This window comes from Mesoplodon bidens (genome assembly GCF_964165515.1).
Source record: "Mesoplodon bidens genome assembly, chromosome: Y".
NCBI classification, from domain to species: domain Eukaryota; kingdom Metazoa; phylum Chordata; class Mammalia; order Artiodactyla; family Ziphiidae; genus Mesoplodon; species Mesoplodon bidens.
The window spans coordinates 16,849,354-16,875,629 of NC_138180.1; the positions used below are offsets into that span (position 1 = coordinate 16,849,354).

The 26,276-nt window shown below is 41.5% G+C and overlaps 1 pseudogene across 1 annotated transcript in view; it reads right to left on the minus strand.

Annotated features, from left to right (window-relative positions):
- Positions 1-11,702: 11,702 nt before the first annotated feature.
- The window catches only part of LOC308609660 (ubiquitin-like modifier-activating enzyme 1), a 50,609-nt pseudogene continuing 36,035 nt past the window's right edge, over positions 11,703-26,276 (minus strand). The window contains exons 3-20 of the transcript in view: positions 23,506-23,603; positions 23,273-23,419; positions 22,974-23,149; positions 22,750-22,854; positions 22,579-22,659; positions 22,093-22,248; positions 19,493-19,659; positions 19,174-19,370; positions 17,478-17,542; positions 17,061-17,256; positions 16,339-16,400; positions 16,030-16,216; positions 14,014-14,168; positions 13,823-13,915; positions 13,518-13,699; positions 13,131-13,232; positions 12,954-13,026; positions 11,703-11,839 (exon numbers count right to left, since the gene is read on the minus strand). The product of the transcript in view is annotated as a ubiquitin-like modifier-activating enzyme 1 (transcript). The remainder of the gene's footprint in view (positions 11,840-12,953; positions 13,027-13,130; positions 13,233-13,517; positions 13,700-13,822; positions 13,916-14,013; positions 14,169-16,029; positions 16,217-16,338; positions 16,401-17,060; positions 17,257-17,477; positions 17,543-19,173; positions 19,371-19,492; positions 19,660-22,092; positions 22,249-22,578; positions 22,660-22,749; positions 22,855-22,973; positions 23,150-23,272; positions 23,420-23,505; positions 23,604-26,276) is intronic.

A 26,276-nucleotide genomic window follows, 5' to 3' on the forward strand; every position in this document is an offset into this window, starting at 1 on the left:
CTGTCCAGATAAGATTATTTTTTTTTCCTTAAAGGAGTTTGTGTGCTGTTGGAAAACAGAAAATGTATCCTAACACATGGGCCTCTTGGTCATCTTCAGTACATTTTGTCAGTTGCAAAAGCTTTCAGAAGGCATTTGTGTATCAGTAATAATGTCCTTGAAGTCGAAGACTTAAAATGTTGATCTCTTGTTCTTCTGTAGGAAAGGTCAGACTGGAGGATTTTAAGAGGATGCTGTAAAAGTTGGAATGTATATTTGTATAGCAAATAACAGAATCCTCTTAAAATTTAATCTGGTAGACAGCTTTTCTTTCCCCTGCTTAAAATGTTAATCATTTTCAACGGAACCAACCTTATATTTAAAAAAAAAAAAGATGGGAGCAGGGCAGTTCCTTTCAGAGATTGTTGTAGCAAACAGACGTTTTTAACAGCCCAGGTGGCCTGAGAGAAGTGAGTCAATGCGTTGGGTCAGAGTCCTGTTAAACCAACTGGAGTGTCCTGGGCAAGACCCTGGGAAGCAGAGCTCTGTTAGGTGAAGTTCCACTCCTGCACCTTTTTAGACGAGGCACCTTGGCACAGGATGTTACATTTCTGTGATGAGTTTGTCTGCCCATTGTAGTCAGCACGTAGTTCTCTAGCTAAAATTCTCATTCTTCGTGAGATAGAAGAATGTGAAATGAAAGAATAATTCTTGAAATGTCATTCAGATCCCCCCAGCATATTGTGAATTTCCTGCAACTGGTGGGTTACAAATCCAGTGGTTGCCAAGTATTGGAGCAGTGCTGGGGTGGCTTGTGGAAGCCTGGGGATCACCAAGAGAATCCAACTCATGAAAATCTGGATGTTTAACATCTTCCCAAGGGATACTGGTCACCAGGCAGCTTGAGAACCAGTTAGGGCAGACCAGATACAATATTTTAGGCAGGAGAGAAACATCCTCTAAAAAGCGAAGGATGGGAGAGGAGTGCAAATGCTTGGGAGTTGAGAACAGGGAGAGAGTTGACAGATTGCCTGTCATCCTTGGAAACCATCGTAAGTGACGCAAATACACCGCTGTGGTGGAAGATCTGGTTAGAGGGGTTGTGCTTCTGTGAAAGGAGGTGGCCATGGTGGGTGGTGATTTGAGAGACTTGATGGAGGGCAGGGCTGCCTAATGTCAAAGTCCAGTTTTCCAAGCGCACACACACTGATGTTGAGGTATCACAGACTGAGAATCTGTGTTAGTAACAGTTGACCATTGTTTGAACTAGCGGTTTGTAGTGAATGCTTTGCAGCCCTAGTTAATTTGGGGGAGAAAGCATGCATTCCTGAAGACGAATGTGCACCATTTGAAACTTTTTCAGTCATCTGCTTTTTAAGCAAAAAGGGCTTTGTGTTCATCAGGAATTCTACTGAAGCAGGTTATTAAGAGCTTTCAAAAAAAAACATTTGGTTGCCAAAGGTTTAAGCATGCTACTTCTTTGTTACCCTTGTCCCTCCCTCTGGTTTCCAGACCTCTGCTGATGGGATTGAACACTCCTGTCACTCGGGGAGCACGTGCTCTGTCCCCACAGTTAGCCCCTGCTCCCTGTTGACAGAGGCGGGCTGAGCCCCACTCTGGGTAGGGGCTTCGTAAGCTTCCTGCCTGGCCTTTGGCAAGAAAGCTCATTGTTTCTTTAAGTTTACTTTCCTGCTATCTTGGTAAAATGCTTCATTTAGCAGACACTTGCAGTGACAATGTAGAGAATCTAAAACCTGTAAGCTTAGAGAAGAGGCATGCTGGAAAGAGCTGGGGTCAGGAACTTCTCCCACTCCGCTCACACAACACGTGAAGTAAGTGCTCCCCACCGTACGTACTTTGCTGCCCCACCCAAACGATGTTATTTCCAGTTAAGTTTGGTGCCTGTTCTCACACGTTGTGTTCACTTTTGGTCCACCTTCCACCTGGTCTGGCAACGTGAGAATTAGTGCATCATCTCTGGTAATGAGCAAGCCTGTGTCCTGACAGCCTCTCCCAGCAGGAAACAGTCATACCTGACATTGCATTGGAATCGATTGGTGGTTCCTGTTGATGTATGTATTTGCATGAAGCATTTCATATGTACAGTGTGGCCTTTCCTGATGTGGCTGTCATAGCAGTGTTGTTGATTGGTGGTTAACCTTACTGCAGGTGAAAAATGCAGCTGTTAGTTTCGTCCTTGCCCTGGCGTTAAAGAAAGTGGCCTTCTTTCAGTCTTAGTTCTTTGAACATGCATATATTGTACTTAAAAATTTGTTTTGCTTCTTTGTATATAATTTGCTTTGGATTTACTATGCATAGTTTATTGAATTTTTGTTTTCATGTATTATCAGGAGGAAATTTGATAAGTACATGTGATTAACCTCCTGCAAATGAGTTTTACAACAAAATTGTACTAAACTATTTTCTAAAGTTAGTTGTACAGATTGATAATTTTTTTGCTGTAGTTTTGATTTGTTCTATGCTCTGAATTCCTAGCTGGGATTTGGCAAGCAATAGCCCTGTTGTCTTTGTTAAAACCTGAACATTAAGGGAAAATGGCAGAATTAAAAGTGGAAACAAGAAAACTGACGTGGTTTAGGAGTTATGTGTTTTTGAATGAAGGTTCAAGGTACTTCCCAGATACTCCATTTAGTCTGCCATTAGATTTATTTTATGCCACAGTTATCTGGTGGGGATTTGTTTTATTCAGGTTTCTCATCCAGTCCACAACCCCAGCTCTCCTTGCTTCTCAGCTGTTCTTGGAATCTTACCCGTAAGGTTGCAGGGTGCACTGTGGCTAGTTGTGGTGTCAGTTACACGTTGACGTTTGGTCCAGAAACGCACGCTCACCTCCAGGCTAAGATTGGGGAGCGGGTGAGAGAGGAGGGATGGATGAACAGTGACCCACGAAAGGAGCTCCCGGGGCGCCAATGGGGGCGCAGGGAATAGATGGCCAAGTTGGGGGTCACCACTGCTGGTTACAAAAGTACAACTCGTTTTATAAAAGCAGTGGCTTCAGGGGGTGCAGTCAGATGTGCTGTGCTCCGCCAGGACATGGGCACCATCAGCTTCGCTGTGCCTCCCACTCATTCCGGATGGAGGCACCAACCACCCACGAGCGTAAAGTGACATACGTGTTCTGGGGCGAGGTCAGCTTGCCAAGTGACCTGATGGGAGGTGAGCGCTCTGCGATGGCCATTTTATTTGTGGAATTTGTTACTGCAGCAGCTGGAGCAGTGATTTTTAAAGTCCCTCCTGAGCAACACGCACTGTCACCACCATCTCCTGGGGTTCACCATTTATTTTTTGAGGAATAAATAATTCAGGGAGGAAACTAAAATTTAGCTTCAGCTTAAATAGAATTCCCAATGTTCTGCAGCACCGTGAAGGCTGGTTCTGTACACAGGGGGTCCCTCCATAACTCTGAAAGGACCTGAGTTATCATCACCCTGTCCTGCTGTACAGAAGGCATTTGCCAAGTCAAATGGCATAAATGGTGTCTGCAGTTGGAAGGTGCTCGGAACCACAGGAGCTGCCTTTGTGCTCTCTTCGTTAGAGCTTGGGCCCAGCCGTGCTGGTGGACACTGTTGCCTTTGGTCTAAGGAGTATTGCTGCAAATCAAATTGTTAGTAGTTTTCAGCCTGGGAGGTGCACTTTGGAGTCACCTGGGGGAACTTCAGAAAAATTCCCACTCCCGGGCCCTACTGTAGAATTCCTGATTTCATGGGTCTGGGGGCAAGTACTTGTCGCCTTTTCCTTTTTTAAACTTAAGCTTAAACTCACTCTCAGGTGTTTCCGTCGAGTGGCCAGCCTTGCGGCCTGGCTCCTAAGGGTTCAGGAGGGAGGGGGAGCAGCCTTGGGGCCCATCGGGGTCACGTGTGCCTTCCTCAGTAATGGTCCCCCCACGGGCCCTGAGTGGGGCGAGGCCCGCCACCAAAAACCATCTGGCCATCTCTGCTTTTGTTCAGAAGGAGATTCCCAAGGGCTGCAGAGTGGGGCTGGGGAAGGAGGTCGGGGAATGTATCCAGAGAAAACCATAATTTGAAAAGATACGTGCACCCTGATGTTTATTGCAGCACTATTTACGATAGCCAAGCAACGTAAATGTCCATCCCCAGAGGAATGGATAAAGAAGATGTGGTACATATATACAATGGGATATTACTCGGCCATAAAAAAGAACAAAATAATGCCATTTGCAGCAACATGCGTGGACCTAGAGATGGTCATACTGAGTGAAGTAAGTCAGAGACAAATATCATATGATGTCACTTATATGTGGAATCTAAAAAAATGGTACCAATGAACTTATTTACAAAACAGAAATAGAGTCATAGATGTAGAAAACAAACATGGTTACCGGTGGGAAGGGGAGGAGGAGGGATAAATTGGGAGATTGTGATTGACATGTACACACATGTATAAAATAGGTAACTAGTAAGGACCTACTGTATAGCACAGGGAACGCTTCTTGTTAGTCTGTAACGGCCTCTATGGGAAAAGAATCTAAAAAAGAATGGATATATGTGGATGTATAACTGATTTGTTTTGCTGTACAGCAAAAACTAACACAACATTTAAAATCAACTATACTCCCATAAAAATTATTTAAAAAAACACAAAACAAAAACCACACTGCCACCATTCAGGTCACAGGGACATCTTATTTGGGTTCCTCTGGTCAGAGGGATGGGTTTTCTATGAGGATTTTCCCACAGTCCCCGCTCACACGGGCCTCTTTTCCTGGTCCTCCAGAAAACTACAAAACATTGCTGCTGCTTCCTTTACCAAATACCCACCCTGGTCATTGCAAGTATCTGAAATAGTTAATTCTGATCTTTTCTTTATAGTCTACTGCCATAAAAAGGCATAAGGGCATCACTGTTTTTTTTTAAGTGCATTTATAAATTAAATCTTTTATTTTTTTAAATTAAACTTTTTTAAAGAAAAAATTGGAAAATTTTATTTGAGCCGAATTTGAGGATTCTAACCCAGGAAGAGCATCTCAGAAAGCTCTGAGAACTGTTCCCTAATTTTCTTTTTAAGCCCTTTAATTGCCACCTCTTCTAGTATTTAACCTGATCTAGTGAATCTAATAAACTCATAAACACGGTGAATCTCTAGTTCTTTTAAAAATACCATTTACATACGTACACTAATATGTATAAAATGGATAACTAATAAGAACCTGCTGTATAAAAAAGTAAAATAAAATTCACAATATAAAAAAAGAAACCAGAAAACCTGAGGTTTCTTTTCCTCACATCAAAAAATAATAATAATAAAACAAATAAATATCATTTAATACAATGTTCTTAAATTTTCCATTTAATCCTAAACTGAGTTATTTAGTAGGTTTCTAATTGAAATAACAAAACTAATCTGAGATGAATATGCCAAATTCTCTTCAATGTTAAAAACGAGCCATCAAATACACTTTAACACATACAATTTGATCTAAAAACATCACTATCGTTTTAATTTACTACATCATCTCAGATTTAATTTTCAGTCTTTACAACGTTAGAAAGCAGCCACTAAGGGAAGTTTTTATCTTCCTGCGTGAATTAAGGTTGGCATCCCAAGCAAGTTAAAAAACAAATATGTGACCTGGGAATGGTGTATGTCCACAGTGATTCTCAGACCACTGATTGGCACAGACCTGGCTCTTAAAACTTTTGTGAAATAAATCATACACATCAGAGTGTATATAAGTGATGTAAAAGGAAAGACATAATAAAATAGACACTCGTGTACCCCACACCCCATCGTAAGTAACGGCACTGCTGACACCTGGAAAGGTCACTCCATGTTTCTTCCAGACACTCCGCCCCACCACCCCCTTCCACCTAGTTGTAACCCGAATTCTGAATTCTGTAGTTTGTATAAAGTTTCACTGCACACCCCCAAATTATATTTACTTAATTTTGAAGTTTATGTGTTATATACAATGGGTATTCTGGAGCTGACTTTTCTCCCCCTCATCCTTATATTTCTGAGATGACTAGCCGTTATCCACTCTTTTTGGGTGGAGGGTAGTATTCCATTTTAGGAACACACCCCAGTTAGCCCGTTCTACTCTGATGGACTTTGGGGTTGTTACTGCTTTTCCTGTCACATTCCTCTGGTACCCACGTAGAAGAGTTTTCCCAGGCAGTGCTCAGACCTTTGTCACGTAGGGACACAGGACAGGAAGGCACTCCAGAGCACCCAGACGTGGATGTTTCTGGGCTTGAGGCTGTGACATCAGAGCTCCAGACAGCAGCACGGTCAGATGCTCCCTTCCCCAGGAAGCAAGCCAGGAGGACTGCATGCCAGATGGGGACTGATTGGAGCCCCGCCCTTTGCATCATAATCCCCTTATCCCACCAGTAAACCCCTTGGTCACAGGTGCCAGACTTTGTGGGTTCCATTCTTAGTAACATAAGTGCCTTGATTGGAGTATTCCTTACCTAGCAATCTAAGGTAGTTAGGGGTCTAGAGACACATCCTGTGGTCCTAGCGATGTTGGAATTACACCCACCTCTCTGGGGCAGAGTTTCAGCGCCAGATGTAAATAGATCCCGGTAGCTGGGAACTGTCCACAATGTTATGGTTAGGTGGGGGTTATAGTTTTTTTTTTTCTGTATACGTGTATATATGTGTGTGTGTGTGCGTATATTTGAACAGAGTAAAGAGGCAATGGAACAGGAAGCATAGGAATTCTATGGAATGGGAGAAAAGATTTGCCAACTACATGACAGCTAAGGGACTAATGTCCAAACATAAAAGGACACAATTAAAACAAAAGCTGAATAATCTAATTAAAAAGTTGGCTGAACACTTTAGCAGATATATTCCTCTCATAGGAGACCTATGAATGACCAACAGACACATGAAAATTTGCTCAAGTTCTGTACTAGTAAGAGAAATGCAACATAAAACCACCAAAAGATATCGACTCACACATTTTATAGTGGTCATTATGAAAAAGACAAGACATAAAAGTGTAGTCAAGCATGTAGAAAAAAAGAGAACACTTACAGACTGTTGGTGGGAATGTAACTTAGTACAACCACTATGGAAAATAATTTGGATGTTCCTCAAAATAGTAAAAACAGTACCACCATATAACCTAGCAATTCCATTTCTGAATATACATATTTGAAGGAAATGAAATTAGTTACTTTACTGAGATATTTGCACTCCCTTGTTCACTGTATTAATATTTACCTAAAATATGCAAGGCATAGTCATTAACTATGTCATTGTTTATCAATGGTTAAATGAATCCTTTTAATGTGCTGTTGCATTCTCTTTGCTAGTATTTTGTGGAGGATTTTTGCATCTATGTTCATCAGTGACATTGGCCTGTAGTTTTCTTTCTTTGTGACATCCTTGTCTGGTTTTGGTATCACGGTGATGTTGGCCTCCTAAAATGTGTTTGGGAGTGTTCCTCCCTCTGCTATATTTTGGAAGACTTTGAAAAGAATAGGTGTTAGCTCTTCACTAGTTGTTTGATAGAGTTCGCCTGTGAAGCCGTCTCGTCTTGGGCTTTGTTTGTTGGAAGACGTTTAATCACAGTTTCGATTTCAGTGCTTGTGATTGGTCTGTTCATATTTTCTATTTCTTCCTGATTCAGTCTTGGCAGGTTGTGCATTTCTAAGAAGTTTTCCATTTCTTCCAGATTGTCCAATTTATTGGCATAGAGTTGCTTGTAGCAATCTCTCATGATCTTTTGTATTTCTGCAGTGTCATTTGTTACTTCTCCTTTTTCATTTCTAATTCTATTGATTTGAGTCTTCTCCCTTTTTTTCTTGATGAATCTGGCTAATGGTTTATCAATTTTGTTTATCTTCCCAAAGAACCAGCTTTTGGTTTTCTTGATATTTGCTGTTGTTTCCTTCATTTCTTTTTCATTTATTACTCATCTGATGTTTTTGATTTCTTTCCTTCTGCGAACCTTGGGGGTTTTTTGTTCTTCTTTCTCTTATTGCTTTAGGTGCAAGGTTAGGTTGTTTATTTGAGATGTTTCCTGTTCCTTAAGGTAGGATTGTATTGCTATAAACTTCCCTCTTAGAACTGCTTTTGCTACATCCCATAGGTTTTTGGTCGTCATGTCTCCATTGTCATGTGTTGCTAGGTATTTTTTGATTTCCTCTTTGATTTCTTCAGTGATCACTTCGTTATTAAGTAGTGTAGTGTTTAGCCTCCATGCGTTTGTATTTTTTTACAGATCTTTTCCTGAAATTGCTATCTAGTCTCATAGCATTGTGGTCGGAAAAGATACTTGATAGAGTTTCAATTTTCTTAAATTTACCAAGGCTTGATTTGTGACCCAAGATATGATCTATCTTGGAGAACGTTCCATGTGCATTTGAGAAAAATGTGTATTCTGTTGTTTTTGGATGGAATGCCCTATAAATATCAATTAGGTCCACCTTTTTTAATGTATCACATAAAGCTTGTGTTTCCTTATTTATTTTCATTTTGGATGATCTGTCCATTGGTGAAAGTGGGGTGTTAAAGTCCCCTACTATGAATATGTTATTGTCGATTTCCCCTTTTATGGCTGTTAGTATTTGTTTTATGTACTGAGGTGCCCCTATGTTGGGTGCATAAATATTTACAATTGTCATATCTTCCTCTTGGATCGATCCCTTGATCATTATGTAGTGTCCTTCTTTGTCTCTTGTAATAGTCTTTATTTTAAATTCTATTTTTTTCTGATATGAGAATTTCTACCCCAGCTTTCTTTTGAATTCCATTTGCATGGAATACCATTTTCCATCCCCTCACTTTCATTCTGTATGTGTCCCTCGGTCTGAAGTGGGTCTCTTGTACACAGCATATATATGGGTCTTGGATTTGTATCCATTCAGCTCGTCTGTGTCTTTTGGTCGGAGCATTTAACCCATTTACCTTTAAAGTAATTATCAATATGTATGTTCCCCTTCCCACTTCTTAATTATTTTGTATTTGTTTTTGTAGATCTTTTTCTTCTCTTGTGTTTCTTGCCTAGAAAAGTTCCTTTAGCATTTGCTGTAAAGTTAGTTTGGTGGTGCTGAAGTCTCTCAGCTTTTGCTTGTCGTTAAAGTTTTTAATTTCCCCATCAAATGTGAATGAGATCCTTGTTGGGTAGTGTAATCTGGGTTGTAGATTTTTCTCCTTCATCACTTTAAATATGTCCTGCCACTCCCTTCTGGCTTGCAGGGTTTCTGCTGAAAGATCCACTGTTAACCTTATGGGGAATCTCTTTTGTGTTGTTTGTTTGTTTGTTTGTTTTCCCCTGCTGCTTTTAATATGTTTTCTTTGTATTTAATTTTTGATAGTTTGATTAATATGTGTCTTGGCGTGTTTCTCCTTGGATTTATCCTGCATGGGACTCTGTGCTTCCTGGATTTGATTAAATTTTTCCTTTCCCATATTACGGATATTTTGAACTATAATCTCTTCAAATATTTTCTCAGTCCCTTTCGTTTTCTCTTCTTCTTCTGGGACACATATGATTCGAATGTGGTTCATTTAATATTGTCCAAGAGGTCTGTGAGACTGTCTGCAGTTCTTTTCATTCTTTTCTCCTTATTCTGCTCTGCAGTTTTATTTCCATTATTTTACTTCCAGGTCACTTATCCATTTTTTCTGCCTCAGTTATTCTGCTACTGATCCATTCTACAGTATTTTTAGTTTCATTTATTGTGCTGTTCATCATTACTTGTTTCTTCTTTACTTGTTCTAGGTCTTGTGAAATGTTTCTTGCATTTTCTCTATTCTATTTCACAGATTTTGGATCATCTTCACTATCATTATTCTGAATTCTTTTTCAGGTAGACTGCCTATTTGCTCTTCATTTATTAGGTCTGGTGGGTTTTTACCTTGCTCCGTCATCTGCTGTGTGTTTTTCTGTCTTCTCATTTTGCTCATCTTTCTGTGTTTGGGGTCTCCTTTTTGCAGGCTGCAGGTCCGTAGTTCCCATTGTTTTTGGTGTCTGTCTCCAGTGGCTAAAGTTCATTCAATGGGTTGTGTAGGCTTCCTGGTGGAGGGGACTCTGGTGCCTGTGTTCTGGTGGATGCAGTTGGATCTTGTCTTTCTGGTGAAAACTTCCAGGTCTAGTGTTGTGTTCTAGGGTGTCTGTGGCCTTATTATGATTTCAGGCAGCCTCTCTGCTAATGGGTGGTGTTGTGTTCCTGTCTTGCTAGTTGTTTGGCATATGGTGTCCAACTCCATAGCTTGTTGGTTGTTGAGTGAAGCTGGGTCTTGACATTGAGACGGAGATCTCTGGGAGATTTTCACCATTTGATATTATGTGCAGCTGGGAGGTCTCTTGTGGGCCAGTGTCCTGAATTTGGCTTCCCCACCTCAGAGGCACAGCACTGACTCCTGGCTGGAGCACCAAGAGCCTTTCATCCACATGGCTCAGAATAAAAGGGAGAAAAAGTAGAAAGAAGGAAAGAAAGAAGGAAGGAAGGAAAGAAAGCAAGAAAAAAGAAAAGATAGATAAAATTTAAAAAGTTATTAAACAAAAATAGAAAATAATTATTAAGGAAAGAAATATTTTATAAGTAAAAAAAAAAATTGACAGACCGAACCATAGGACAAATTGTGAAAGCAAAGCTATACAAACAAAATCTCACACAGAAGCATACACATACACACTCACAAAAAGAGGAAAAGAGGAATAAATAATATATCTTGCTCACAAAGTCCACCCGTCAATATGGGATGAACCATTGTCTATTCAGGTATTCCACTGATGCAGGGTACATGAAGTTGATTGTGGAGAATTAGTCCGCTGCTCCTGAGGCTGCTGGGAGAGATCTCCCTTTATCTTTTTTTGTTTTTGTTGTCTGTGTTTTGTTGTTTGTTTTTGTTTTTGACCCTGGTGTGAAATATCTTTTAAAAATATATTTTTGAATTAAGTGTACTTTCATTTATTTATTTATTTTTAACTGTACTGGGTTTTCATTTCTGTGTGAGGGCTTTATCTAGTTTTGGCAAGCATTGGCCACTCTTCATTACAGTCTGCAGGCCTCTCACTGTCGTGGCCTCTCTTGTTGTGGAGCATAGGCTCCAGACGTGCAGGGTCAGTAGTTGTGGCTCACAGGCCTAGTTGCTCCACGTGGCATGTGGGATCTTCCCAGACCAGGGCTCGAACCCGTGTTACCTGCATTAGCAGGCGGATTCTCAATGATTGTGCCACCAGAGAAGCCCCCCTTTCTCTTCTTTGCTCGCACAGCTCCTGTGTTTCCGCTATGAATTTGGCCCTGCCTCTGCATGTAGCTTCCCTGAGGGTGTCTGTTCTTCGCTCAGACAGGACAGGGTTAAAGGAGCCACTGATTCAGTGGCTCTGCCTCTCTCAGGCCGTGGGGATGGAGGCATATGGATGCAGGTCTGGCCTGTGGTGTCCAAATCTGGCGTGACTTTGCAGCAGCCTGAGGTGCACAATTAATTCTCCTGGGGAAGTTGTCCCTGGATCTCGGGACCCTGACACTGGCGGGCTGCTCTGCTTCCTGTTCACGGAGGCATGAGGAGGGACCTGTGCTTCTACACAGGATTCTAGGTGGTGGCAGCAGCAGCCTTAGCATCTCATGCCCATCTCTGGGGTCACGCTGATAGCCACAACTCGCACCCTTCTCTGGAGCTCCTTTAAGTAGCGCTCTCCTCACGCACCAGGAATCAAAGAGGGAAGAAAATGTCTCTTGCCTCTCTGGAAGCTCCAGACTTCTTCCCGGACTCCCTCCCGGCTAGCCGTGCTGCACTAACCCATTCAAGCTGTGTTCACACCGCCAACTCCAGTCCTCTCCTTGCGCTCTGACCCAAGCCCGAGTCTCAGCTCCCAGCTCCTGCATGCCCCGGCCATTGAGCAGACCAGCCTCTTGGGCTGGTGAGTGCCAGTCATCACCGATACTCTGTGTGGGAACCTCTCTGCTTTGCCCTCCGCACCCGTTGCTGTGCTCTCCTATGTGGTTGCAAAGCTACACCCCTCAACCACCAGCAGTCTCCGCCCACAAAGGGGCTCCTAGTGTATGGAAGCCTTTCCTCCTTCACAGCTCCCTCCCACTGGTGCAGGTCCCATCCCTATTCTTTTGTCTCTGTTTTTCCTTTTATTTCTTTTGCCCTACACAGGTATGTGGGGAGTTTCTGGCCTCTTGAGAGGCCTGAGGCCTTCTGCCAGCGTTCAGTAGGTATTCTGTAGGAGTTGCTCCACGTGTAGATGTATTTCTGATGTATCTGTGGGGAGGAAGGTGATCTCCGTGACTTACTCTTCTGCCATCTTCCTGAACTCCCCCTCTATTTCTTTTTAAACAGAGAGGACAAAGGAAAAAATAGCAAACCAATGGTTTACCAGAACAGGTGGATTTAATCTTTTCTCATAAGCTTGGATGTGAGGCAAATTCCATGCTGGTGGGAGGGGCTGAGCCTTTCATACTATCACCTGAACCTGCAGAGCTAAAGAAAGGCTGGTCTTTCCCACAGACAACAGGGTACGGGCCTTTGACAAAAGAAGGATATGACACAATTGGATTAATAACTCTTTATTAAGAATTCCAACTCCAAACAGTAGAAAGCAGCAGCAACAACAAAAAGTCCTCAGAAGAACATAAGGCTCAGCATTTGCGACAACTATAAGAGAAATGGAAATAGATTGATTTGACTGAGAATGAGGTAGATGGGTGTAGAGGGAATAGCGAATGGTGTATCGTACATAGGGGACATCCAAATCATTGCCGCTCTAGTTGCAGCACAGCTCAAGAAACAGTGCTTGAATGTGGTGTCCCAGCTTTTGCTTTGATACTCGTTTCACTATTGCTGACATCCTGGGGTGAGGAGAAAGAGAGTCTGTGAAGTAAACAGAGAGGAAAGACTTACAGAGACAAAGTTAAGAGAACAGTGAAGATGAGTTGCATAGCTAGCTGATGTTTCCCACCCCAGGCAGGACCTGTTTCTGTTTGCACACTGACCCAACTCAAGCCTGAGTTGATCTTTGATCTTACTTGCTGTCTTGATAAAGGAGTAGAACATAGATACACCCTGGAACAGCATGATGATCTCTAACTTGTACTCTGTCTGAAGAGGGTGGAAACGAGGAGGGGCAACAGGGTCACTGGGATGGACAGTACCAGTAACCTGGGCAACCACCACCACAGGTGCAGTGAGTGAAAGGGTCTTACCTTAAAATAGTCAAGGAACTGCTTGAGGGGCATCTCTTCACCATTAGGCTGCAGCCACTGTACCTCAAAGCAATCCCACAGTGACCACTGCTGGTTGTAGTATTATGGGACAAAGCACAGAGTAAAGCACAAAGAGTAAAATGGGAGCAAGCCCTAATCATACGCTCCTCTTCATTTCACAAACATGCCAGTTCCATTCCTACTTTGCACAGGTTCAAACAATGAACAAAGATACACAAAATTAAAAAAGCCTCTCACCAGGTATGATGAAAACTAGAGCCAGTTCTACCGAAATAAGATACACACAACTTCTACGCATGCACACACACACATAGCATCAATCACTGATGGGCAACACCAAAGGATTCTATAAAAGCAAGCCCTTACCTGGTGATGGTGTGGGGCAAGGGGCTCAGAGAAACGGAAAAAAAAGGAAGGGCCAAGTTGATGAAGCTGTTCTTATAGGACTCAAGCTGTTGGTGTCCCTGAACTACCTTGTACAGCTCCAGACCTGCAAGGCCAACTATAGCTGCTATGGCTGGAATGATCTTCCCTGCAATCAGCTTGATCTGTAATACAGAAGGTGATGAGAAGACGTAGTTGTTAGAGACGTTCAAGGTCTACAGAAGACTTCAAATGTGGCAGAGTTAAACTTGGAAAATTATGCAAGGTTAGGTATAGACTATTGTAGTCTTATGCCGGTCAGCAGGGGGAATGTTATAGCTCTCTGCCCGGAGACTCGATACAGCCACAATGAAATGCATATGAAAGTTGCTGTCATCATCCTGTTGTGAGTGGAGACAGAGGAAGAACAGGAGAGACAGAGTTAAGGAGAAAAAGTTTTCCTGGATACTGGGAACTGAGGTATATTCACCTCAATTACCTGCCAGACCAGCCAAATACTAGCCCAGACCACAAAAGATACTTGGGTCATCCGATGCAGGAGAAACGGGTCCGTGCACCAGTCGGGGAAGATCCCACATGCCAGGGAGCGGCTGGGCACAGGAGCCATGTTTGCTGAGCCTTCACATCCGGCGCCTGTGCTCAGTAATGGGAGAGCCCACAAGAGAGAGAAAGCCACGTACCGAAAACAACAACAACAACAACAACATAATTACAGTCAGGCCTGTAATCCCCAAAAAACTTAGGGTGGCTCAGCCATTTCTCATACACGGTTGAGGTCCCCATCACAGCAGATCTTGAACCCAGGGAGGCTCTCTGGTTGGTCAGCATGGCTTGAGCTCCTGCAGGTGATTATCCACTGCGGAAAGGGAGGAAGTACACGTTAGTCCTTAGATACATGTTAAATCCCTGTTCACGGTCTGAGGTGCCAGCAGGAATCCAGGGTGGGGCAGAGATGTTCAGGCAGATAAAGGATTTGAAAAGGAGAGACATCATGGGAAAGAGAAAAGAAGGGGGAAAGATAGGGCAGAAAACATGTCAAACATGTGTGTGGGACATGGAGATATGTAGAGACACTGAGGGCAACAGGTAAAGCCACTAAGAAAGGATATAGACAGCAGCGTTAATCATGACAGATAAGAGGTGAAAGCACAGAAGTTGTTCACTGCTGAATGAGTGGACAGAAAAATGTGATCTATCCATCCAATGAAATATTAAGCCTTAAAATCCATTCCATTAAATATTAAGCCTTCCAAACTGGAAGTTTACTATATTTAAAGATGGTAAATCCTTTGTGTTTCTTACCACAATTAAAAAAAAAAGGAGTCAATGAGAACATACTTCAAGAGAAAGACATAGAGAGAGATGGGGAGACATGAAGGAAGATACGAGGGAAAACAAGAGACAGAGGGATAAGAGATACAGAAAGGAACATAGGGGGAAAGTGTACAGACAGCCAAGAAGAGAGTAATATGAAATGGGAGAGACGTGAAAAAATCTGAAGAGGGAGACCAAGGAGGATAAATGTGAAGATTATGAGAACGTTCAGAGAATGGGAAAGTTCAAAACACCTGAAAGGGAGACACGTAGGGAGATAAATAAAGAAAATATACAAAGAGGAGCATGAGAGAGTAGTTATTTCGGAAGGGAAATGCGGGGGATACATCAGGAGGGGAGAGATATACAGACGAAGAAATTGAAGGATATATACAAAGAAGATGAAATGTAGAGGAAGACTTACAGAGCATGAGACAGAATACGGTAGAGGGGGGGAAATTTGAGTTGGGGGCTAGTTAGAGATGGAGAGATGAGGAGGGCTATCTAGAGAGGGAGATGAGGAAAGATATATGGAGGTTAAAAATAGGTTAGGCCTTCCCTGGTGGCCCAGTGGTTGAAAATATGCCTGCCAGGGCAGGGGACACGGGTTCGAGCCCTGGTCTGGGAAGATCCCACATGCCACAGAGCAAGTAGGCCCGTGAGCCACAAGAAGTGAAAGCCCTCACACAGAAACGAAGACCCAACACAGCCTAAATAAATAAATAAATCAGTAAATAAATAAATAACAATAGGGTAAACAGGCATACCAAAGAAGGGGGGAGGTGGATGAGGAGATCTATAATGAAATGAATCAAGGAAGAAATCAAGGCAGAGAGCCTACTGGTAAAGATCATATCCATTTGTCCCTGCATATGGACACAAAAAGAAACAGAGAAAGAACAAAACAAAGCAAACATACACACAGAAAAGAGCTGGACAACTGGTGCACCTGAGGGAGAAACAGTGGGAAGAACAAAGTAGTAGGGCATCAGAGAACTTGCCTCAACCAACCAACCTTATTTTAAATTGGAAGAAGCAAGGACCAAAGGACAGTGTGGATTAATCTCAGGCCTGAGATCTCAGAGCAGAGCCAGTGGCAAAACACAAGTACAGGGGAGGCTTGCATAGGTAGGTGATAAGTAGGATGCTAGCTCTAGGCCAACTAGATAAACATCCTCACCAACACACGAAGTGGTCTGCAGCTCCTGGTCAGAAACATGGATCTTGACACCAGACTTTGGGGTGAACTCAAGGACCTGCACAGACTGAATGAGTATGATCACAGAAGCTCGGTCCTGAGAGCCCCTCAGCCCATAGGCCTGGGCAAACAGGTTGGCAGCAGCTATCACCTAGTCCAGATGCAGGGGCTAAGAGAAGGCAAGGTATGGAGGGGTAAGCATATCAGTACTCACCTTAGGAGCTGCAGCCTCCTTCCCATCCACGTACCCACATTTGACCCGACTGTAGGAGACCTGAGGGAGGAGACTTCATTGCTGACATCAAAGATGAGCGGCTGTGCACAGACCAGAAAGGGGCTCCTGAGCTTGTAAGCTAGGAAAACAGAAAGATGTGGGAGAGTGGGACCTGAGAGGAGAGGTCTTTCTCATAATTGTGACTCCTCATTTTCAAGCCCGGAAGTCCCAAATTAGTATATCGCTGGGCACTCCCTTTGTGCCAGACACAGAGCTATTTATGAAACTTTTATGGATTGCCAGTCGTGTAGTAACATATTTAATTTATTAACTTAGTAAATATAAATCAACCCTCATAGAACTCTCATGAAATTAGGTCACCATTATTCCAACTTCCTACATGAGGCTACTAAGGCACAGAGAGAAAATACATGATTAGTCCCAATATCAAATGCAGTTGAGACTTGAAGCCACCTAGGTCCTGTGCTCTTAACACCAAAATTTCTCTTCTACAATCTCTATAGCCCTGACAGGGAATCTGGAATGACTCATGTCATATCTAAGGGAATAGGTACCAAGTATGTTGCTTGAGAGAACAGGGCTGGGCAGGTAGAGGAGAGAGGTTGGGAGGAACAGGTCTTTGACTTCAAAAATCACTCACTTAACCATTTAATGAGATCTCTGGGACTTGGTGGTCTTGCCACAAATGGATGAACTGCAATGAACCATGTCAAAAGCGTTTAACAAACTGCTTCCAGTAAGCCTATTCTGACAAATGGAGCCCAGAAGAGTGTAATACCTGGTTCGGAGGAAAGCTACGCAGCAGCTGTCTGATGTTGTTGGAGCACTGGTTGTGCCAGTGCTAGTAAGACCACGTCACACAGTCAGCCCATGTATGTGGCCGCTGAAGCACCAGGCTGAGCTGCACAGCCTGCAGCACCTCTAGGGTTTGGATGCCTGCCAGGTGCAGTGTTTGCTCCACAAACTTTGAATCCCTATCAAGAATTAGAGAGGACACAAACTCAGAGTTACACAGTGATCCCAGAGGGAGCTTAACAGCATGAAAAGTCAGTGCTGACTCCCAAATGTATAAGGCCCAAGGAATCATTAGATTATTTGAAAAGTAGACCAGGTCCTAAGTGTTACACTGGTTACAGAATGCTTTGACTGACAGGCAGCAGACACGGTGAGCGAGGATTTGGACAGAATTACTCACATTAGGTACTGGTTGACGTTTTCTGCTGGCTGCTTGAAGAGACCTTCAAACTCATCCACGGCAGACAGAGCAAATCAACACTACGTGGGTTATGGGAAACAAATAAGTTTCTGTAGGCCTTAGGACCACCATCAGGAAATACAGCAAATAGGAAGAGCATGGCTGTTATGGGAGAACAGAGGAAGAAAACCCTCCCAATCTGTCTGGTCAAACTTGTCAAGCCCTCACCACTTCAATGTAAAAACCTATGATATTAATCAGGGAAGAGGTTTACACACAAGTGTACATTCATGCAGAATTTATTAAGATGTACACATTACCTTAGGTATGTCATGCATCAATTCAAGAAAAAGTTCACACCAAGAATAAAACATGAACGATCTCTATGCAGGTTCTGGGGACTGGGAAGAAAGTAAGATAGAGGTTTGACCCCTGTGAATTCGGAGGTCGATAAATAGTCACTGGTGAAGTGATCTGGAGCACCTTGATGCTCGAAATCCAGGTTCAAAGGCCAGCTGTGCCACAGTCTTGTGACAATCAGGTATATCTTTACTTGTGTTTCCTCATTTTAAAGACAAACACTGTAACAGTAAAACTACACCTCAGGGAGTTAATAAGAAATAAGCAAACATGTACACATTTAAAGCTTAGTTTGAAAGTCACAAGGGCATATTAAGTATACATGTTTTTCAGAATTCCTGTGAGAGTTACTACTGTCATTCCAATTTTACAGATAAGGAATCTGAAGCATGAAGTGGTTAAGTCCAAGGGCACATAGTATATTAGTTTTAAAATCCTTTTTATTGGCCTTTCTGCATACTGGGTAGAGAGAAACACAATAATAGAACCATAACCTAGTAGAGGATTTATATGTATAGAAATGAACACACACACACAAACACATCTCTTTCTCCGTCTCTCTGTATCTACACACACACACACACACACACACACACCAACATGGGATGCATGGAAAGGGAGAAAGACACATACTGAACTGACTCCACAAGTATAAACTCTTCCCTTCTGGAAGGAAAAGTGACAGACTGAACTGTTACTGCTCATTTTCTTCCTGTTCCCATACTTCCTAAACATAGCCTCAAAGACTGGGTTAAGAATCATTTTGATAAAAGGATGGTTATTTGTGGTTTGAAAGGGGACTGTAATTAGGGCCAAGTTCTGAGGACCAGTTAATGGGGTGCTTTTACTTTGTCAATGTACATGAGAGTTATGCTCTTTTGTATGTATGTGTACTATATAAACACAACTATGCTGACAAACTATTAAACATATTTTGGGAAACAATTAGAGAATTATTCCTAAATATGGACTTAATATTAGAGATATCTAAATAACTAGCAGAGATGATATTAAGTTAATTTTGTTCAACGACAAAATAGTATCCTGTACACAAAGAAACATATCCTCACCGTTTAGATATACACTTCTCACATAAAGTATTTCACATGGTATAAATAATACTTCCCTGTATGCTTGCAAAATAAAAATTTCAAGTTAAAGAAATCATTATGAAAAGCGTTAGGCTCCTAGGTTTAAAGTGAGTGAAGGAGAGTTAAAGAGAGGGCAGATATTACATACACTGAGGCTTCATCATCGGAATAACAAGAGTTTGGCAACTGAGACACTGTCCCAGTACATATCTGTTCCACCTCTTTCTCCCTGCAAGGCTGATCACCTGCAAAGTGTGCTCGATGACATTCGGGAAGTTCTTCAGTGTGCACCTGGGGATGGACTTGTCAGGAGGGTCCTGGCTGGAGCTGTATGACTCTGTCAGGAAGGGGATAAACCCTTACACATTACCCTTGGTACCCAGTGTGCCTGACTCCAGAAGAGGCTTTCGGTACAACACACAGCAGCAGTCCATATACGTGCCTGTGAGAAAGTTGCAGCAGGTGAGGGTGGGGAAAATAACATCAGGATAGGACACGGTGACACACACTCCCTAAAACACACACATTACTCTCGCCTCGTCCTCACCCATCCCCAAAACTCACGGGCATCCACATTGTCCGAGGCATTGTCCACACCATCCAGGTTTTGGAGGAATTTATCAATCATACACATGCTCTCTGTGAGGGCCCACACAGTTCTGATGGCTCATCACACGGATGTGTGCGTTTATCTGGTTCACAGCTGCAGCATCTGTATCAGACTTCAATTTCTGGGTAGTGATGGAGAAACAGAACTGTCATTCACATAATCACCCAACAAAACTTTACAGAGCTGTTCTGAAAACTGATTTAAGTAATGATGCACAAGACCTAGGCTCTGAGGTCAGGAGGCTCTGTGGTCTATGACAAATGCCACACAGCTTGGGCTGGGACAAATGAGGAATGGCGTGAATAAAAAAGGAAAACAGTGATACAATAGGAGACAATGGGTTGAGTATCTGTTCTTTTGTCTACCGAACATCCACTGTTTTTCGTTACTAGCACCCCGAGTTGGAGTGCATTCACGCAAAGAAAACCAAGGTCCTCTGAACTTACAAAAACAAAAAGGATCCTCTGAAACCAAGTCAGATCACATTCCTCTCCGCAAAACCCTCTATTGATTCCCACTTTCACTAAGGGTGAAATGAGCTGGTCCCTATTCCTTTGACAACCTTCTCTCTTACCATGATCTATCTCTGTCTCTACTCCTTAAACATAGCAGTCATATTCCAAACTCAGGGTTTTGCTCACACTGTTAACTTCACCTGGCATACTCTTCCCTGAGATTTCTTCCTGTTCTCGTATACCATCTTTAATTCTCTGCGGTTATACCACCTTTCCAATGTGGATTTCCTTTACCACACTGCAAACCACCCTCTCATGGCACTTCCAGTTCTATATCTTGATTTTCATTCTTGCCCCTACACAGTATGTTTCACCTTGTTATGTTCTAACCACATACAGTGCTATTGTATTTATTATTTGCTCTAGCAGTTGTCCAAAATGAAGTTAAAACAAAGTTTGTGGTTTCTTTTTTATCTGATGCACAGCTATCAGGATTTCCTACGTTTGATATTTAATCTGAGAACATTTTAAAATATTATTACTCCATTTAAAATTGGAGGGGCTTCCCTGGTGGCACAGTGGTTTAGAATCTCCCTGCTAATGCAGAGGAAATGTTTTTGAGCCCTGGTCTTGGAAGATCCCACATGCAACGGGGCAACTAGGCCAGAGCCACAACTACTGAGCCAGCGCGTCTGGAACCTGTGCTCCACAAAAAGACAGGCTGCACTAGTGAGAGGCCCGCGCACTGCGATGAAGCATGGTCCCCGCTTACTACAACTAGAGAAAGACCTCACATAGAAAGGAAGCCCCAACACAGCCAAAAATAAATAAATAAATAAATTAATTAATATGGAATAATTCCATTATATACTACAAACACTATGAAAGAAACTCCAATACAAAGCGTTAATGACAGGAGTCAATCTGTATTTACAGTTTTACAAATTTTACTTATATAATGTCTTAGAAGATAGCTGAATTTTCGTTATTTACTGACTTTAATGTATTACATGTTTTGCTTGAAAGATGTCAGGGATATCCAGCCTCACAGAAAAAAAAAATCAATAACATTTTCAGATGACTGTTGATATTTAAAATTATATATATATCAAAACTTGACAAGCGATATTTCTTTAAAGTTTAGTTGAAAGGTAAAATACTGATCCACAACAATACCCACTGTCTTTCTTTGTATTTTGAATGGCTCTTTAGTTAATGCACAGTTCTGTATCATCATGAATTTGTCTGGTCATTTGGAAAATACTGTGTTTTTGGGTTATGGACAGCCTCCTAGAACAGAGTGGAAAATTACCCTTTCACCTGATAAAATGAGGATAAAAAGGACATAATGTCTTAGTATTCTTAAAAGAGTTGTGATCTTTTGGACTTGAGGAAAGAGTGCTGCCAACCTCCACTGCATTAGAGAATCTCTCATTTACTATGTCTTCTCACTAGACAAAAGCAGAAACCTTTCATTTGCTATCTTATATATTCTAACTACTTAAGTAGTACCTAGTATTTGCATGATAAAATGAAAGGAAAGATAAACACTGGGCAGGCAAAATAACACTGAACTTTACAGAGACGCCCCAGATAGATCCCTCTATAATCTAGCTTCCAGAGTTCCACATTAGCCGTAACCAAAAACCAAAGAAAAAAAAAGATGGCTGGGGACAGGTTTAAACTCACAAATGAAAGATGTAATAAGTTTTCAATAAATATCTCCTGGAAGAAAGAGTGAGTGGTAGAGAAAAGAAATAAGGTAAGAACTGAAGGAAAGAGACAAACAAAAAAGTCCTAAGGTGGTCTTCCCAGGTGACACAGTGCTTGAGAGTCCACCTGCCGTTTCGGGGACATGGGTTCGTTCCCTCATCCAGGAAGATCCCACATTCCGTGGAGCGTCTGTGCCCATGATCCATGGCCGCTGGTCCTGAAGGTCCAGAGCCTGCGCTCCACAATGGCAGAGGCCACAACAGTGTGAGGCCCGCATACCAAAAAAAAAAAAAAAAAGTCCAAAGGCAATAAGACAGATAACCAGAAAAAGACAGGAGAAAAGTGAAAAACAAAGCTGAACCACATACCATATCCATTCCACTCACCTTGATATCCCAAGGTTGGAACAGAAACTGTCGATTCAGATTGGATTTTACTATGGTGTCCATGTCTGTAATGGTGATTGCCACACCCTCCCCACAGCCTAGCCCAGTCATGGCAAAGGTCTTGAGTAGCTCACAGCCAACGGCCCCTGCACCCACCTGGGAGGTGGCCAAGAAGAGAGACACAAGATGGTTAGGGTCACTGGGTAACAAAACCACTCCTCAGTCCTCACTACCCCTGCAGATGGCAAGAGAGTGTAAGAGGATCTATGACTGCATATTTAAGTCATAGTGCCATAAAAATCCATGGTCCTCTAAAGAAAGAGGCACAAGACCAGGATATAAAGGACCTGGTGCGAAGAAAATGGAAGAGGGATGAGATGAGGGTACAAGCCAACACCATCCCTTGTACACCACGAGGAGACTCCAGAAGAGGTGGCCAGAGCCTAGGGGACCTAAAGGTAGCTTTTGACCACAAGGTTCTCTCACCAAGAAGTATCTCTGCTTACCCAGCTTCTCTTGCAGGTCAGAGCCAAATACAGCCACCTGCCCATCATAATGGTTCTGGCACTGAGTCATGTGAAGGGAAGAGAGGGTTAGGGAAAAGCCACGTTAAAAAGATCCACAATAATGTCTTCTCCATGGGCCCAAATCACATACTGGAAGGCAGGTGTCCTCTGTAAAGGCCTCTTTTTCCACAGGGAGACACTCAATGGCATCAAAGTACAGCTACTGTATAACAGGCATAAACTTTCCAGAGCAGCCCTGAGGAGTCGGTTAGAAAGAGAATGTGATCGCTGGTTAATCAGAGCTGGAAAGCAAGCAGCAGGGCTGGAAAGGAACCTGGCCCAGGCCCAGCACTGTCCGTCTCCACTCACGCTGACCTTCATAAACTCCTGGGCAGCCACACAACCAGTGAAGGAGTTGATGGGTGCCAGATCCCCAGGGGCCATATAAGCCGGCTTCTGGATGAGGTCTTCATCCAGACTCTTTTGCTGCACTGGTGGCAGAGCTTGAGAATTCAAGCCTGTGCTAGGGTCACCAGTTCTGTTGCATCCCCCTGGAAGGAGTAAAAGAACAATCACACCACTGTGGGGAGAGGGAGAGGTAGAAAAACTAAGTAGATGAAAAGGCATAGAGCAGCTTTGGTTCAAGGACCTGGTTGGCTTGCCCACCCATCTACCTCATTGTGGGGCCGAGAGGGCTGACCATGCTGGGCACGGAACTGGTGCAGGACCTGGAAGCCAATTTGTAGCTGAGGAGGGCGAGAATACTTGACAAAATTTGTTATCACAAAGTCCGGCTCTGCCTGTGAAGTAGGCAAGGTTTTCTGTGAAGAACAAGATATCAGAACCAAAAAAGTAAAATCGTGGAGATGCCTGGAACCCTACAACACACCCTCCTTCTCATAGTCACAAAGCTTATCCTCTTAGTTACTTTGACTTGACTGACAATGCCTCCACAGATGTAGTCAGAGAAATTGGAGGTATCACAGATACTAAAGGTGTAGGGACCTGGGGGATGAAAAGAATGAAGGGTTATCTGTCAATTCATTCCCTCCCAAGATCAACAGCACTATCAAAACAGGAATATGAAAACCTCCCACCTTCTTCCTCACCTAACACCCTCCCCCATACAGTGGGAGTTTGGAGTTAACAGATATAAGCTATTATATATAGAATGGGTAAACAACAGGGTCCTACTGTAGAGCACACAGAAATCTATTCAGTATCCTGAGATAAACCATCATGGAATAGAATATGAAAAAGAATGTATATATAGATAACTGAGTTACTTTGCTGTAAAGCAAAAAGTAACTAATTTTTAAATCAACTATACTTCAATTAAGAAATAAAAATAATGTATCGTACATCATAAAACAAAATCAAAAACGAAAACACAATGCTGATTTCTTCAGACAACACAGGTATTCTATGCCTTAATGCCCCTCTAGAGAAAAAGAAGTAAGGCCTGAAAGGATCAGATGGCAACTACATAATTTCTCTAGAACAGACTCAAAAATATTAAAGGAACACAAAACACAACTCCAAAACGCTAACATTCACAATTACCTTCCATCCATCAACACTTACCAGAAACTTACCAGCAACATCTGTGGCTTTAGTTTTCATTAAATTTGTAATTTTTTGGTCCATTATTTCTTCAAAAACTCTTTTGGCCCACCCCTTTCTTGGGAATTTCTTTGACATGTGAAATATAGTTATAATAGATGTTTTAATGTTCTTGACCTGTGATTTTACATAACAGATGTGATTAACAAATTAACACACAAGAAAAAATTAGGAAGTTTAACAAAGTAGAAGAAACTATGCAAAATACAAAAGGTGTGTGTGTGGGGGGAAAGTCAAACAAGTCAAGTGCCTTAATACTCATGTAATTGGAGTTCTGGAAAGAGATAATGATATGGCAGTGAGCTCCGAAAGTAATATTTTCAAAAAACATGTGGGCAGAAATTTTCCCAATTTCATAAAACTATAAACCCATATTTAATAAATATTTAATAAACTGCAGAAGAGACATGGAGAAAACTATACAAATGTATATAATGTATTTTATATATATATATATATATATATATATATATATATATATATATATATATATATATATATATATATATATATATATATATATATATATATATATATATATATATATATATATATATATATATATATATATATATATATATATATATATATTCCTCTGTGCTCTGTTTTTGCCGAATCCCATGTTTTGGTATGTTGTGTTTACATTTTCATTCACTTCAGAGTATATTCTAATATCTCTTGCACACTGTTTGACTCTTTTATTACTTAGGAATGCATTGTTTAATTTCCACATATTTACAAGTTTTCACAAGTTCCTCCTATTACTGATGCCCATTATTCTTTCCTTTGTGGTCAGAGAACAATTTGGTGTGATTTAAATTATTGACACTTGTTTTATGGCCTAACGTGAAGTCTATCCTGGAGAACATTCCTAGTTCAAGTGAAAGGAAATTGTATTCTTCTGTTCTTGGGAGGAATGTTGTGTACATGTCTGTTAAGTGCACTCGGTTTATATCATAGTTTTGTTTAGGTCTTCTCTTCCCTTGGTGATCATATGTTTTGTCATTCATTTGGATAGGCTGTTGAACCTATTTATCTCTCTCTCAAATTTTGTAAGTTTTTGATTCAGGTATCTGGAACTTTTTTGTTAGGTGAGCATTTGTTTATAATTCTTGTGTATTTCAACAGATTTACCCTTTTATCAATAATATATTGTTAATCTAATATAATAATACAGTAATATATACTGTCCTTTGTCTCATTTTTTTATTTAAAATCTGTTTTGTCTGTTGTTAGTATAGTCACTATAACTCTCTTTCGAGTTTTCTTGGCATGAGACTTATCTTTGCAACATTTTACTTAAAATCTATTTGTTTCACACTAAGATTTGTCTCTTTAACAACATATAGGTGGTCATGTTTTTAAAAAATCCATACTGACAATCTGCTTTTTAATTGGACATCTTCTAGTGTACCACTTTTATGGTTATTTGTTATTTCTTTTACTATATACATTTTAGAGCCATTTTATTAGTGGTTGCTCTGGAATTAGGTTGTTATAAAGTAAACTGACAGTTTCTAACAACCTAGTTCACATTAATACCAACTTAATTTCAAAATATGAATTTTTGCTTTTATCTAGTTTATCCTTTTTCTTGTGTTGTTCTTATCATGAATTACATCTTTATACACTTTTTACATCAGCACCAATTAATTTTTTTTTCCTGTGGAGTAATGCTTTAAATCAGGTAAGAGAAAAAAGTAACTGCATTTGTTTACTATTGTTGCTTTAACACATTTTCAGGAATTCAATTGTTTAAAACTTTACAAATTGTTCTCTTAAAATACTACATGTTACAAGTCCCAAATCCATTTTACTGGGCTAAAGTCAATATGTTGGCAGGATTGGGTCCATCTGGAGACTCTGCTGGGAGAATGTATTTCCTTGCCCTTTTTTTTTTTTTTTTTTTTTTTTTTGCTTAGTGGTTGCTAGTATTCCTAGTCTAGTAACCCCTTCTACTACCTTCAAATACATCAGTTCATTATCTACTTCTGTCATCACATTAACTTGTCCTCTGTCACCGACATCTCCTTCATTCCTCTTATAAGAAGCATT